This window comes from Python bivittatus, unplaced genomic scaffold, assembly GCF_059951505.1.
Source record: "Python bivittatus isolate LINGU-HERP-01145 unplaced genomic scaffold, Pbiv_v1 ctg000700_np1212, whole genome shotgun sequence".
NCBI classification, from domain to species: Eukaryota; Metazoa; Chordata; class Lepidosauria; order Squamata; family Pythonidae; genus Python; species Python bivittatus.
In genome coordinates, this window is record NW_028277098.1 from 77,416,885 (window position 1) to 77,431,506 (window position 14,622).

Below are 14,622 nucleotides of genomic sequence, written 5' to 3' on the forward strand. Positions count from 1 at the left end.
TCCAGGTTGCTGCAGTGTGTTTGTGCTCATCTGAATAATGTTCTTACACAGCTCCTCTTTTGGGAGGTTGAATTATTACTTTGATAATGGAGCACTTGGTTAGTGTGGGTTATTTTTCGATAGAGTTGCATTTGACATTGTTTCCTCTGCTGATGAGGATATTCAGGAAGGGTAGTGTGTTGTTGTTTTCTTCATCCCTTATGAATTTTATTCCTTTGAAGATACTGTTGATTGTTTCATGTATCTTCTCTAGTTGTTCCTTTTTTATTATAACAAAGGTGTCATCTACATATTGGATCCATATTTTTGATTGTATGTGTGGGAGTGCTATAGTTTCTAAATGCTGTATTACAGTTTCTGCTGAGTCTTGAAAGTGGTGATCCCATGGGTGTTCCTCTGACTTGTTGGTATATTTGTCCATCAAACTGAAAGTAGGTAGTGAGGCAGAGGTTGATATCCACAGAGTAAGGAGGGGGGACCAAAAAAGGATAGATGGCAGAAGCAGAAGTGCAGTGCACACTCTGCTCTTTTATCAATAGTTTGAATAAACTGAAAAAAAAATGTTGTTTTGCACTGTCTCTTTCAATCAAATCCTTTGGATCCATACATGCACTGCTTGACAGTCCATCTCCAGCAAACAATCAAAGGAATTTTATTCCTTTGAAGATACTGTTGATTGTTTCATGTATCTTCTCTAGTTGTTCCTTTTTTATTATAACAAAGGTGTCATCTACATATCGGATCCATATTTTTGATTGTATGTGTGGGAGTGCAAAGACAATGTTTTTGTCTTTATTTCTGTATTATAAAAAGCACATATTCTTCCTGATGAAAACCACTGTTAATTAGTTGGATAGATCAGTTACCTATTTGTGGAAATTCAAGGCTGGCAGAACAAGTAGTTAAGGGTTTTTGTTTTGTTTTTTTAATTTTGAAGAATAAATGTTGGAATAGTCAGATGGTTGTGATCAATTATTACGGCCCAACAAAAGATGAAGCAGTCATCCTTTTAGCTTAAAGGGGGACACAACAATGTCCACAGAGTGGGGAGGGGGAACCAAAAAAGGCTAGAGAGCAGAAGCAGAATTGCAGTGAAAACCCTACTCTTCTTATATATGCACATGGCACTGAGGCACATATTAAAGGACTAGGGCTTGAATCATGACATCACTTCTGCCACCTTGCTTTTTCTTTCTTTTTTTTACGCCTTCCTGCAGATGCCACTAGGTAGACCATATAATAGTAGTTGGAAATGTTTTAGTTTTGGATGTGGTCGTTGCCTGTACTACTACAAGAAAATCTAAACCGTATAATTGAAATGATTTTGGTGGCACCTTAATATATCACTATTAAAAGTTTTAATAAAAGATTAATTTATTCATCTTAATAAAAGACTGAAATGTTCTTTGACATATACAGATCACCACTACATTTATGGATTAAGTAGAATACTTTTAAAGCATATATTTGGGGTAGGATTATTGCATATGCACCTTGCCATCAAAGAATAAAGAAGCTGAACAGAATATAGAGGAAAATAGAGGAAAGGAACTTCTGAGCAGATATGTAAAAAAATCTATTATATAACATATTTGCTAAATTGAAATTGGGTCATTTATATATACTTGAATATTCAGTAAATCATATAAAACAAAATTATGGGGGAAAAGGGGAAGATACAAGGAAACAATTAGGTTTTAGATCAAAACAACAGCAGCAGTATAATATTATTTCAACAGCTGGAGATTCACAGGAAAATATACAATAATTCAGATCTAAAAAAATTTTTTTACACTTTACTTCTTGAGTCAAGAGTATATGAGGAACAGGTGTACTTTTTAAACTAAAATAAATCTCCCAATGATTTCCCAAAATAGCATTACATTACAAAAATCATAGGTGCTGTTAAATCTATGAAAATAAAAAAGGCCCCTGATTCAGATTTTGAGTAGAATGATATAAGGTATTTATGAAAACGTTTGCTTTTATATTATGTTTTATATAACTATATTATATACTGAAGCTTACATCCTTCCTTGTTTTATGAGATTTACATAACAGTAATATTGATACCAGAGATTGTGCAAATTACTGTCCAATATCCTTGTTAAGTGTAGATGTTGAAACCTTGACTGCAGCCTTAGCATGGACATTATAGAATATTCATCCTTCTATAGTTCACCCCTTTTAATCTGGTTACAAGGGAGGCAAACCACTGACAAAATCAGACTACTAGTAGGTATTTAGAAATTCATTCTGAGAAACTTGACTCAGATGTAGTGCCTTCTATAAATGCAGAAAATGTATTTGATACAGGGCAAATAAAAATGTTAGACCATGTGCTGAAAAAATTGGATTCTCCAAGGTTTTTATTAACTGGATTGGATTGTGTTATTTTAACCTCTTGGATAGATTTATTATCAATGGTTTGATTCCTTCAGCTGTTAAGGTCTATTGTGTAACTTGTTAAGGTAGTACTTTATCTCCACTTATAATTTAATTTGGTACTTGAATTATTAGCTTGTACAATTAGACAGTCAAAAGGAGTTTTGGATAGGATGGTGATTGGAGTAGAACATAAATTGTTATATGATCATGATCATGATTATATAAATTTATGAATATTGGACAACAATATGATAAACTATCAGGCTATTCAATTAATTGGAATAAATCTAATATAGTTAGATATTAGATCCAACCCAAAAGTATGTATAGATATTTGCAAAAAATGTGGATTTGTTTTGTTCCAGTTAACTAAAATATCTTTGAATAAGTATCCCAGGAAGATATCTTCATTGCAAATATAAACCCCATAAATTGCACTACACAGATTAATACAAACAGATGGCTGGAAATTTTTTATGGGCTTATGGGGAAAAATACATCAGGTGAAAATGAATATTACTTCTAGATTGATTTATATTCTAAGGTGAATTTGTATCTTAATTCATTTTGAGATATTTTAAACAAATTGCTAAACTAATGAAGAAATTTCTTTGGAATGGATAACCCCAATATTGTCATCAGATAAAGTTAGCCATTCTTATGAGGATGTGGAAGTTAACATTTCAGGCTTCAGCTATTATCACTGGGCTTATAGGGTTCTGTTTCTAAATGAAATGAGAATGATTTTGAATATAAACCATTATGGGCACTACTAGAAACTACGATCTGACGTTTTTGAAAAATTGGTAAGTGCTTGATTCTAATTTTAGACACCATTCAGTTACTTTTCTTGCTTTAAAGGCTGCAAGCCCCATTTGAAAAAGTTTGGGGTAACATTTTAAGTTTGAAGCTGGTTCTCATGTGAATGTGACCTTCTGGGATAAACCTAATTAAAACGGCAGTTAAAAGATTGCTTTGAAGAATCTGGGCAGTAAAAGGAATTCATACTTTAGATTGAATGATTATTAAAGATCCTTTTGAAGTTTTTGAGTACTACAAAATAATGTGGACTGTCTGAATATGTTCCGTGGCAATACATCCAATTTAAAAATTTGTTGATTTCTTAGTCTGACTTGCTGGCAGACTCTGCAATGCCTGAATTATTGGGTTTATTGGAAAAAGTCTCAGTGTAGCCTAAACATACACTTCAGTTATATAAGCAGTTGAAGAACATTATGCAGAAAAACAATGATAATTTACAACAGCTTTGGAATAGGAAGTTGGAACATCCTATTTTACTACATCACTGGTCTTGTGCTGTAAAGAACGTTGAACACATGTATTACTGAAATGAAATCAGTTCTTAAAAAACCTTTTTCAAGTTTATTGGACTCTATGGTGGATGTTCAGGTAAGATTGACTATCTGGCTTTTTTTTTTAAATCTGGAGATACAGTGAAGTAACTTTAACACATGATTTGGAGCTGGTTTTGGTTGTTCCATTTGGTTTAGTATTTGTTTTATTAATTTTATGGTATTGAAAATATAATTAAAAGTTATATGTAAATGTGATGTTAAGTAATGTTCCAAAAATTTGGAATGTTTTGATTTATGGAGATTCCTTTATTGTACTCCTTATATCATTCCTTCATTGAAATGTAAAATGTTTTATACATTCGATGATTGCATGAAATAGTCTGGGAAGCACTGCCATGCTTTTCTGTTCCTAAGCCTTTCTCTTGAAAATGTCCAACATTAAAACATTACTTTATTTTTTTATATATAATATTTTATTGAGATTTTAAAGATACATATTTAAAAGTTAGAAATGAAAAAGAAAATTTGAAATACAAAATATAAAGAAAAGGAAAAGAAAAAGTGAAGTAAAGTAAAAGAAGAAAAGATATGAAAAATAGATAACTTCCAATCTATCTGTAGTCTTAGAAATAATAAGGCTATCATAAGTGCTAGTTTTTAATACATTAAATAGGAATAATTCTTTGTCTAAATACATCCCATTACATTTATAATCTAATCTTCAAATCCCTATGTAAGCTTCACCCCACCTGGATTTTGCAAATAGTCCATCAATGGTTTCCATTCTTTAAGGTAGTAGTTGTTTGAGTTTTCTTTTAATAGGCAAATCAATTTGTAATTTTCTGCCATATCCATCAGTTTTAACAACCATTCTTGTATTGTTGGTAGTGTCTGGGTTTTCCAAAATTGTGCATAAAGAAGTCTTGCTGCGGTAATCATGTATTGAGTAATTCTAATAAGATGTTTTCCTATTTGAAAGTCCATTATCCCCAACAGGAATAATTCTGGTTTAAATGGAATCTGTTTTTGTAGTATGCTCTGCATCAACATTTGTATTTGAATCCAAAATTTCTTTGCAATTTTACATGTCCACCACATATGGTAAAACTCTTGTTGGTTACATTTGCTGGAAATTGTCCCATACATCTTTGATAGTCTTTGGGGTGTCATATACCATCGATACATCATTTTATAGAAATTTTCTTTCAAGGTATAACATAAAGTAAATTTTAATTCTTTAGACCACATATTTCCCCGTTGCTGCATATGTATATTATGACCAATATTTTTTGCCCATTTAATCATGCATTCTTTAACTTGTTCTTCAACCATTTCTTCTCTCAACAATAATTTGTACATTTTTGCGATTAAATGTTCATCTGTTTCACATAATTGGATTTCAAATTCTGATTTATTCTGTTCAAATCCAAATTCTTTTTTATCAATTTTAAATTTTTCTTTGTATTGCATATAGGAAAGCCACTGAAAGGTATATCCTTCTAAAACCAATTGTTCTTTTGAAAACATTACTTTCTTTTTTGTTCTCCATCTACCTAGCCCAAACTTTCTTTTATATTTTTTAAGGCTTTGCTGTCATTTCTGTCTTTATTTTGAATCTGAAACAGAAAGCACAGATTCCTGAGAATACAGAGAAGAAGATAAAGGTACTACTTTAGCTATTCATGTGTGTGACATTAACGGTTGTGGTTTCTGCCTTCCCATCAGTAACTGTTGCTATAGTTACAGTATGAGTTTTTCCCTATGGCTGATTTTTCATACGGCATTGAAGCCATTCTAGATCACAAACCAGACAATTGCTGTATATCTTTCTGCAAAGTAATGGTATGAAAGCACCAAGAATGCATGGCTTATTGGTACTCCAAAACAGGCACTCTTGTGAGTAGTAACAACTCATAACTGTATCATTTCATCCTTCCTGACAGAGCAAAACATTAACATGGTGGATCAAGCAGAATTAGAACCAATGAAAAATGCTTTTGTAACTAGCAGTTAAATACTATTCAGACGACCATCTGTTCAAGGAGAAAGAACCACAGGCTTAGAAATGACTTCCCCCCTTAGTTTCTGCAAGCGGAAATTAATAAAAGCCACCGACATATATAATTATATTGGGAAAAAATGAACCCTGTTTGGTCACTGAATTAGTTGTTATACAGAGAGTGAAAGGACAGCCCATAAGTTGTTTTTGTTTTTAAAAATTCAGTGTCTGTGCCCCCTCCTTTGAAAATCTGATTGGTGGTGTGAAGTTGAAGGAACAAGTTTCTTCTATGCTACTTTCCCTAACTAAATTTGATTGATTGACTGATTATGTGCCATCAAGTCATTTTCAACTCCTAGCGACCGCATAGATATTCTCTTTTTTTAAAAAGTATTTTTATTAAGAATTTTAAGCAGAAGACAGAAACTAACAAGAACTAATACAAAGTAAAAAGAAGAGAAAGAAGAAGAAAGAAAAAGTCAAAAGTGCAAAAAGAAAAAATAGAAATAGAAGTTGCTTCCAATTTCCTTTACAGCAAATATAATTACAAATACAAAATTACCTCTTATTTTTTGGTTATAAAAACAAAACTCTATTTTTTTTATTGTCTATTTTTTTCTAATCATCAAAACCATAAGTCATAAGTTCATTTTTTTTCTGTTTCACACAAAAAGTCTGTAAGGGCCTTCCAGTCAGCAATAAATGTTAGGTAGAGTGCAGCTATAACCACCAGCATTAGAGAGATTTAAAAAATGCAATGTCCTTATCTTGTTCTCCGAAGAAATCCAGCCAGAAGTTATAAAACATAACTGGTTGTTTATTGAGAAAAATAAAAACTACATAAAATACCGGTTTTATGCAAAACATAGAAAAGATCACTTCTTCTCATATATGTGGCATCCAAGACTTATCCAATACACAGGTTTAACAAAGTCTCTAGCCAAAACACTCTCAGAGAAGAGGTACACTACTTAGTTATTAGTTACTACTACATAACCTATAAAACTGATTACATGATGACTAAAATCCTACTAAGCAGTGAGGCATGTAATCACCCACAATTTATTGACACTATGCACCTCCCCTTAGGTAACTAGCATACCAATGCCAATAGGTGGCAGTAAATAGCAGTATACGTGCAAACTAAAAAAATAAATGCAGATGGCCTGACTTTTGCAGTCAAAACAATTGTTTGGAGATAAGCGATATGCTTTTCTTCCCATGAGAATATCCTAACAATAAGTGTAAAGTCTTTTTTCTAATAAGGAAGTCAATTTAGCCATCTCTGCAAATTCCATCATCTTCACCAACCATCCCTCCACTATGGGTAATGTAGAATCTTTCCACTTTTGTGCATATAATAATCTCTCTGCAGTCATATATAAAAACAAAGTTCCATGACTTTTTTCCAGCTGTTTGTCCATCAATCCCAAAAGAAAAGTCTCCATTTTCAACTGTATGTTAATCTTTAAAATCTTCTGCATTAGTGTATGTAATTGTATCCAAAATTTTCTGGCTTTTTTACATGTCCACCAAAGATGATAATGTGTCCCTTCACGTTGTTTACATTTCCAACATAATTTGAAGTACCTTTATACATTCTAGACAATTTCTCTGGTGACTTATACCAATGATACATCATTGTGTAGGAATTATATTTAAGATCATAATATAATGTAAAGGTTGTAAAAGTTCATCTTCAAAATATTTATAATACAAACCCGATAATCTGTCCAGTCCAGGCACCTTTCCTGGTTTTATCTTTTTTATAGCTTCTGAAACTTCCCTTATTGTTATAGGTCCATTCATAATTTGTCTTTGTTCCTCTGTAACCTTCAGTAAATTTTGTTTTTTAAGATATTCATCTATTTTCTCCAAAGAAATGTCCTGTCCTTTATACAAATTGGAATGATACTGATGAAACGCTTTTTGCATTATCCATTAATACAGTATCTCCTTCCTAAAGTTTCAATACCATCTTTTCTCTTTCTTCTCTTTCTTTTCACAATGTATATGCCAACCATTTCCCAGGTTTATTTGCAAATTCAATGTGGGTTTTTTTTGCTTTATATAGTTCATTTTTATTTCCATTTCTCTGATTGTAAACATAGCTAACAGTTGCTATAGGAGCTTAATTTGTTGAGAGATACTTATCTTCCCTGGGGATTTCTTTAATTCCTTTTCTTTCTTTTTTTTCTCGTCCAGAACATTTTGCATTTTCTCTTGCCTCTTCTTCTTAAGTTCAGTATTATGTTTTATCAAGTGACCTCTAATAAAAGCTTAACTTGCATTCCAAACCATTCTTAAGTCAGTGTCTTTATTAAATTTAATTTCAAAAAATTCTTTTAACTTCTTTGTACAATCCACCACTATTCCTTCTTTCTGTAACAGCATATCATTTAATCTCCATCTAAAAGAACTAGGTTTTCTTTTATAAACAAAACTCACAGGATTATGATCTAAAAAAGTCTTTGGTAATATCTCTACTTAGGAAACCTTTGTAGCCAATCCTTTGAGATCCATATCATATACTATATATCCATGAGAAAGATCTATGTCTTCCTGAAAAATAAGAATATTCTTTTGAATAACCATTTTTCTGTGTCCATATATCAACCAATCCCAAATTGTCTATCAGATCAAAAAAAAAGTTTGGTAAGTTACCTTGAGTGATTTTAACGTTTTTCGCAGACATTCTATCCAATTGCAGGGAGATCACTCCATTCCAGTCTCCCATCAAACACCAATTTTCATAGGAAAAATCTATTAGCTTCTCCATAAGTCTTTTGTAAAATATCCCTTTATCCTAATTTGGGGCATAAATTCCCAGCACCATCGTCTTAGTCCCATGTAGATTAATATCAACCCTAACAAATCTACCATGCTTGTCAGTCAGTACAAGTTCTGGTTTTAGCTGGGGATTAATATACAAAACAACTCCATTTCTTTTTCTTTTTCTTTTTCTTTTTCTTTTTCTTTTTCTCTTTTTCTTTTTCTTTTTTTCTTTCTTTCTTTTCTTTTTCTATCTATCTATCTATCTATCTATCTATCTATCTATCTATCTATCTATCTATCTGCTGAGATAAATTATTCAGCCAAAGTTTTATAAATCAAATATTTTGCATCCTTTCTTCTGATATGAGTCTCTTGTAGGCAAGTAACATATTGTTTTAATTTTTTCAAATAATGATCTTCTTTCTCTCTTGACGAGCATTTGCTCCATTTATATTCCATGTTAAACACCTTTAATCCATGATTGAGCCAAACAGTCAATACCTGTAGCACCTAATTCAGTATCTTCCTTTTCAGCTTCCTGTTGAATCTGTTATAATTTTTGGGTCTCTCCTGATACCTCCATTTGAGTCTCTTCCAAATCATCCTTAAATCTTTCTAAAAACTCTCTTGCCTTCTGAACAGAATTTAGTCAAAATCTCTGCTGTCTGAAAGTAAAAAATTATAAATAAAAAAATCCAGTTTGTTCCATCTAAATGAAATCTTTTTTTGTTTTAATCTTTCAGTAAAAAAAAATAAAATAAAGTACTCATTGTCAGGTTCAGCCGGCACGGCGCGCCTAGTGCATGGTGCACCCCGATGGATGGTCAGCGATCAAGGTGGCAACTTCATTGCGTGGTTCTGGAGGGAGTTCCTGAAGCGGGTAGGGACGCAGCAAGCCCTTTCCTCCGTGGCGCACCCGCAGATGGACGGAGCCACCGAACACCTTAATGGGGGGCTCAAGCAGTACCTGCGGTGCTACGTGGGGCACCAGCAGGACGATTGGGCAGAGCTACTGCTGTTCGTGGAAGTAGCCTACAACAACGCCGTCTACAAAAGCACCGGCTTCTCCCCGTTCAAAGTGGTCAACGGGCGAGATTTTGTCCCCATGCCGGAATTGCCTCAGCCGGCATCCTGAATAGACTCTCTGGACTCCTGGTTCACCCAAATAGACGCCACGAGGCAGGCGGCGTGCGCGGCGCTGCAAGGAGCCAAAGCGGAATATAAAAAATACGTGGACCGCAAGAGGCTCCCCGAGTGGCAGTGGAAGGTGGGGGACCAGGTGTATTTATCGACTAAAAACCTGAACACGTACCAGGCTTCGAAGAAGCTCAACCCAAGGTTCGTGGGGCCGTTCCCCATCATGGAGATAATCAATCCAGTAACCGTCAGGCTGACACTCCCCAAAAGCCTCGGAAAAATCCACCCGGTATTTCACTGCAGCTTATTGAAGCTGTACCAGCCGGGGAACAACTGGCACAAGGCAGAGGTGACACCGGCACCCATCATGGTCGGCGGGGAGCAGCATTTCGAGGTTAAACAGATACTGGATGCGAGGAGGCACAAGAGACAGGTCCAGCTGCTGGTGCAGTGGAAACATTTCCCCAAGTCCCACAGCGAATGGGTAAGCAAAGCCCATGTAAAAGCGCTGAACCTAGTCCGGGATTTTTACAATAGATACTCCGGGAAGCCAAAATAAAAAAGGGGGGGGTCTGTTTTCAGGGGGGTGGTATGTCAGGTTCAGCCGGCACGGCGCGCCTAGGAAAGCTCGCTGCCGCGCTGAGCTAACTCCGCCGCCTGCTTGCAAGCCGAGGAAAAGAGGAACTAAAAGCGCGGCTGATTAATAGGCCACCTGCACCTAGCCAAACGGGAAACCGCAAAGTGGAAGCATTGAATTTACCCTGATAAGCAGTGCGAGCTAACAATGAGCGGAGCTGCGAGCAGCGAAGCTAAGATCACCACGCAATCCAGAAACCTCAGTTTTGCACGCAACTGGAAGGACCCCAAGGGAACCAACCCATGCCAGAGGGACAATGGGACTCAGGCTGAACCTGCCATCTGAACAATTAAGGGGGATTATTGGGGCGCTGATAATCTGCAGCTGGTAACGCGATCGGGGGGGGGGGCGAAAATGCAGGAAGGGGAGAGGTATAAATGAGCAATGTAAATGTGCCAAGCCAGTCCTGGCTTTGTTTGTAACTGTTGCGTTACGCTTGAGTAAACCTCTTTTGTGAACCACACGTGTCACGGGAGTTTCTCTTGTTGAACGGGGCATTCCCTACACTCATTTCTCTTTCTTGCATAAAATTCTAATAGGAATTTCTTTTAAAACAATTATGCCTGTATTATCCATTTTCAATCTTGTATTAAAATGCTGTTGCAAAACTTGATCTCTTGTTTTCTTCCTGACAATATGCACCAAAATATTCCTTAGGACATTTCTTGTTTTGGCAAATCTGGAATGTATTCTATAAACCTTATCAATCTCTGCCTCAGCATCTTCCTCTTCCCAATCCAAAAAGTTTGGTAAAGCTTTAATAATCCTTTCTCTAATATCTTCAACTGAGCTCTCAGGAATTGCTCTAAATCTCAAGCAGAATTCCTTCTCTCTTAATTCCAATAAAGCCAATTTATCCAATTCCCTTTCTAATTCTCTATCCATACCTTCTGTCTTACTCGCTAAAATTTCCATTTTCTCATTAAACTGTTTTACTTCTCCAGACATTTGCTTTACCGAACTTTCCACTTTCCTAACTTCTTCTTTCACCTATTCTCTCATCTTTGCAAATTTTTCATCCATTCTTTTTTCAAAAGCTGTCAACTTATTATCCAAAGATTCTAACTTACTATGTATTATCTGAATTAAATCTGGTGTCATTCCCTTTTCTGCAGGTTGCTGTAATGAACCCCTCCTTCCTTCCATTCCTGAGGCTTTTCTCATTATTGCCATTTTAATATTATAGTGGAAAGGTAGAAGTAACTCAGGCAGAAGGAAATAAACTTCCCCCATTTTCCCCTTCTTCTCTTTCATCTATGTCATTCTATGTCTTTAACACTTTCCTCTCTGATGACACATTCCAGTTTCAAACCACATTGCATTCCACATCTCCATAGCAACAAAGTATCAAAGCCTGACTCATATTACCTTATCTTTTGTTTTGTAAAATCCACCAGTTACTTGCATGCTTTAGTTCTAAACAGAAAGCATTCCCATGAAGGTCTGGTCCTTTTGTCTAGGTTAATTCAAGTTTACACAAAAGCACTTTCACCAAAAATAAAAATAGTAAAAATAAAATAAGTTACTGTGCCCTTTGTCCATTTCTAAACTTTCTTAATTCATCTGTTGGTTAAGCTTTTTGCCAAAAATTCTTGTATCTTTAAATCTTAGAGTCTCTTTTTATTTTTTTGAAAAAAAGTTACATTGTGAAAGAGGGGACTTTATCTTGCTGCAAAGGAAAACTCTCTTTGTCTGCAGGTTAGTTAAGTCCAAAAGTGGCTAAGAAATGAGGATGGCAGCATTTAATGTCCTTATAAGCTACATTGTAGTTGTGAGCAAAAATGGAATCCCATGACTCCCAGCTGCTCAACTTGGGAGCCAGGTGCAAAAACTGCAACTCACTCTCAAGGAGCAGCTGTCCAGAGTACAGATGGGCTTATCTCATGATCTCTCTTTGATCTGGAAAGATTTTACCAGCTAGCGCCCACCTCTGACTAGCGTTCTTGGCTGCAAGGTCACCCCCACTCCTTTGGAGACATCTAATCCACAGCAATCCCCACCAGAATTTGTGACACATAATTTTCTCCAAAACAATCTCTCCCTAAACTGTTCTTTCAAGTCTCCCAATGGTGCACTTGCTCATCTTAAAATTCACTAAATGCTAGATATTATGCAACAATCTTGGAACACTCCTACCCCCACCAAATTCAAACTGGGATTATATGTTAGGTTTCAGCCACAATAAGTTGCTATAAGAATAGATAATGATTTTTCCTCAGTGGCACTGCAAGATAGTAGGAATGGCACTGCAGGATAATTAAAACGGGCACAGAAATCTAGTTGTTCAGATCAGAGAGTGTGCCCACTGGGATCCTAGCTGGTTCCTGCTGATGGATTGCTGGTCAACAGAATCATATTTTGATGTCAGGCTTGGCACTGAGATTATGTGACAATTTTGAACAATAGAATGCAATTTATTTTATTTATATAACCCCACCCCCAATCCTAATCTCAGACTAGAACATTTTTTGAGCATTGGCTGAAATTCTAGTAGTAATTCTAATTTCCATATTCCCCCTCGCCAAAAAAAAAAAAACCACCACCAAAACCCAGCTATCGCCAGTTCTTCAGTGCTTAAAATAATTGCAGGAAAATTATTTTTAATAATGTGTGTGTTTAAATTGGCCTATTGAAAAAGCTGTCACATTCAGACAAAAGTTAGAGGGCATTTATAAATTACCTCTCCATCTGAGGCATCTTTGCTTTTTCCCTTCCTTAACTACAGAAATTTGAAAGATGTCAGCCTCTGAGTCAGCTTGCTGGAAGAAGTCAGTGACACATTCAAGCACAGCTTCTTTGTCTCCAACCCTCAGGGGACCACAAAGCCCTTCAAGCTGAAGTTGATGAACGCCACTAGAAGCTGGAGAAAACTCCACTGGGAAGCCAGCCTTCTTAGCCCTAGTACCTAAATAGTAATACCTCTGTGAAGTGACCTATTTTTGCAAGCTCCAGAACCATGGTGCCAGTCTTTGCAGCTCATATTTATGCACAATCATCTATGCAAGTGGCTAATCACATTGTCCTTGGTGGGGACATGAAGAGAAATAAACAGAAAGAAGACTTCCATTTGGAAATTTAAATGTATTCACTTACCAGGATGACCACAAAATATTCCTATTTAGAATATTCCAAAAAGATTTGATATGACTTATTTGGCGAGTATTAATGAGGCCTCAGTAGTTATATTCTCTTATGCAACACTGTATGTTTACACAACATGATTAATAAAGTCAGGTAAAAAACTAGCAGATACATTTGTACAATACACTGAACTAGGTTTGGTGTTTTGTAGCTTGGTATATCATGCTAATCCATTCCATGTATTTATCGCTCAGTGAAGTTTACAACCTTCCAAATGGATTGATTTTGTTGTCAGTTTTACTACAGTGAATGAACACCATCTATTTGTGTCATGGTATTATCTTGGGTTGTATCTTCAAACATGTTTTTCAAATTAAAAATACATAGGAAAGAATAAAGGCTAATTTTATTGCCCAAATGGCTGAAAAAAGAAATGTTAATTAACAAATATAACAATAAAAGAGTTAGGATTAACCAGAGTTATGTCAGATGTGTACACTTCTCCTGGTAAGATGAGAACTGTGACTCAACGCATCTAGAAATAACACGTTTTAAGTAATTACATTTCTTCACTATCTTGGTACTCACATCAAATTATACACAATGCTTCTATGAAACAGACTGAACAATAAACCACCCTATGAGTCCTTCTTAATCAAAACTTCAACATTGTGGAAAATCTAGTATAATCTGAATCTATCATTCATGATTTCTGTAGTCAAAATGAAAGTGTAAACCATGCAGGAAGCCTCACACAAGTGACATAGTAAAACCCAACTGTATTTGTCAGAAAGAGTAGACTGATTTGAAAATGGACAAGACAAATCAATATTAAATATTTATTTTCCTTCTTCCCCTTCTCAGTCACTCAGAAAACACATATTTTGGGGGGGGGGGAAGGTTTTGTGTACAAGAAATTACCACCTGAAATTTATCTGTAATAGGATAACAGGATAGTTAAATGAAAAATAAATGTCTTTTTTTTTTAATAAAGGAGGCAAGATTAACATGTGAAAGATATGACCCATTTTAAAAGTAAAATTTTTATTCCATGAGCCTGTATGGGAAAATATGTAGGAAAGAATTGTAAAATTATTCTATGTTAAAAATACTTTTCATATATACTTCATTTCCTTCCATAATCTTTGGTCCCTAAGCAATTTTTCATCCTGGCATTAACATCTAAACAACAAAGAGACATAAATCAGATTATTAAAAGTAGCTATATTTAAAAAACTGTGCAAGAGGGGGAATGATGGGGAATATTTCCACTGCTTAGACATGTTATC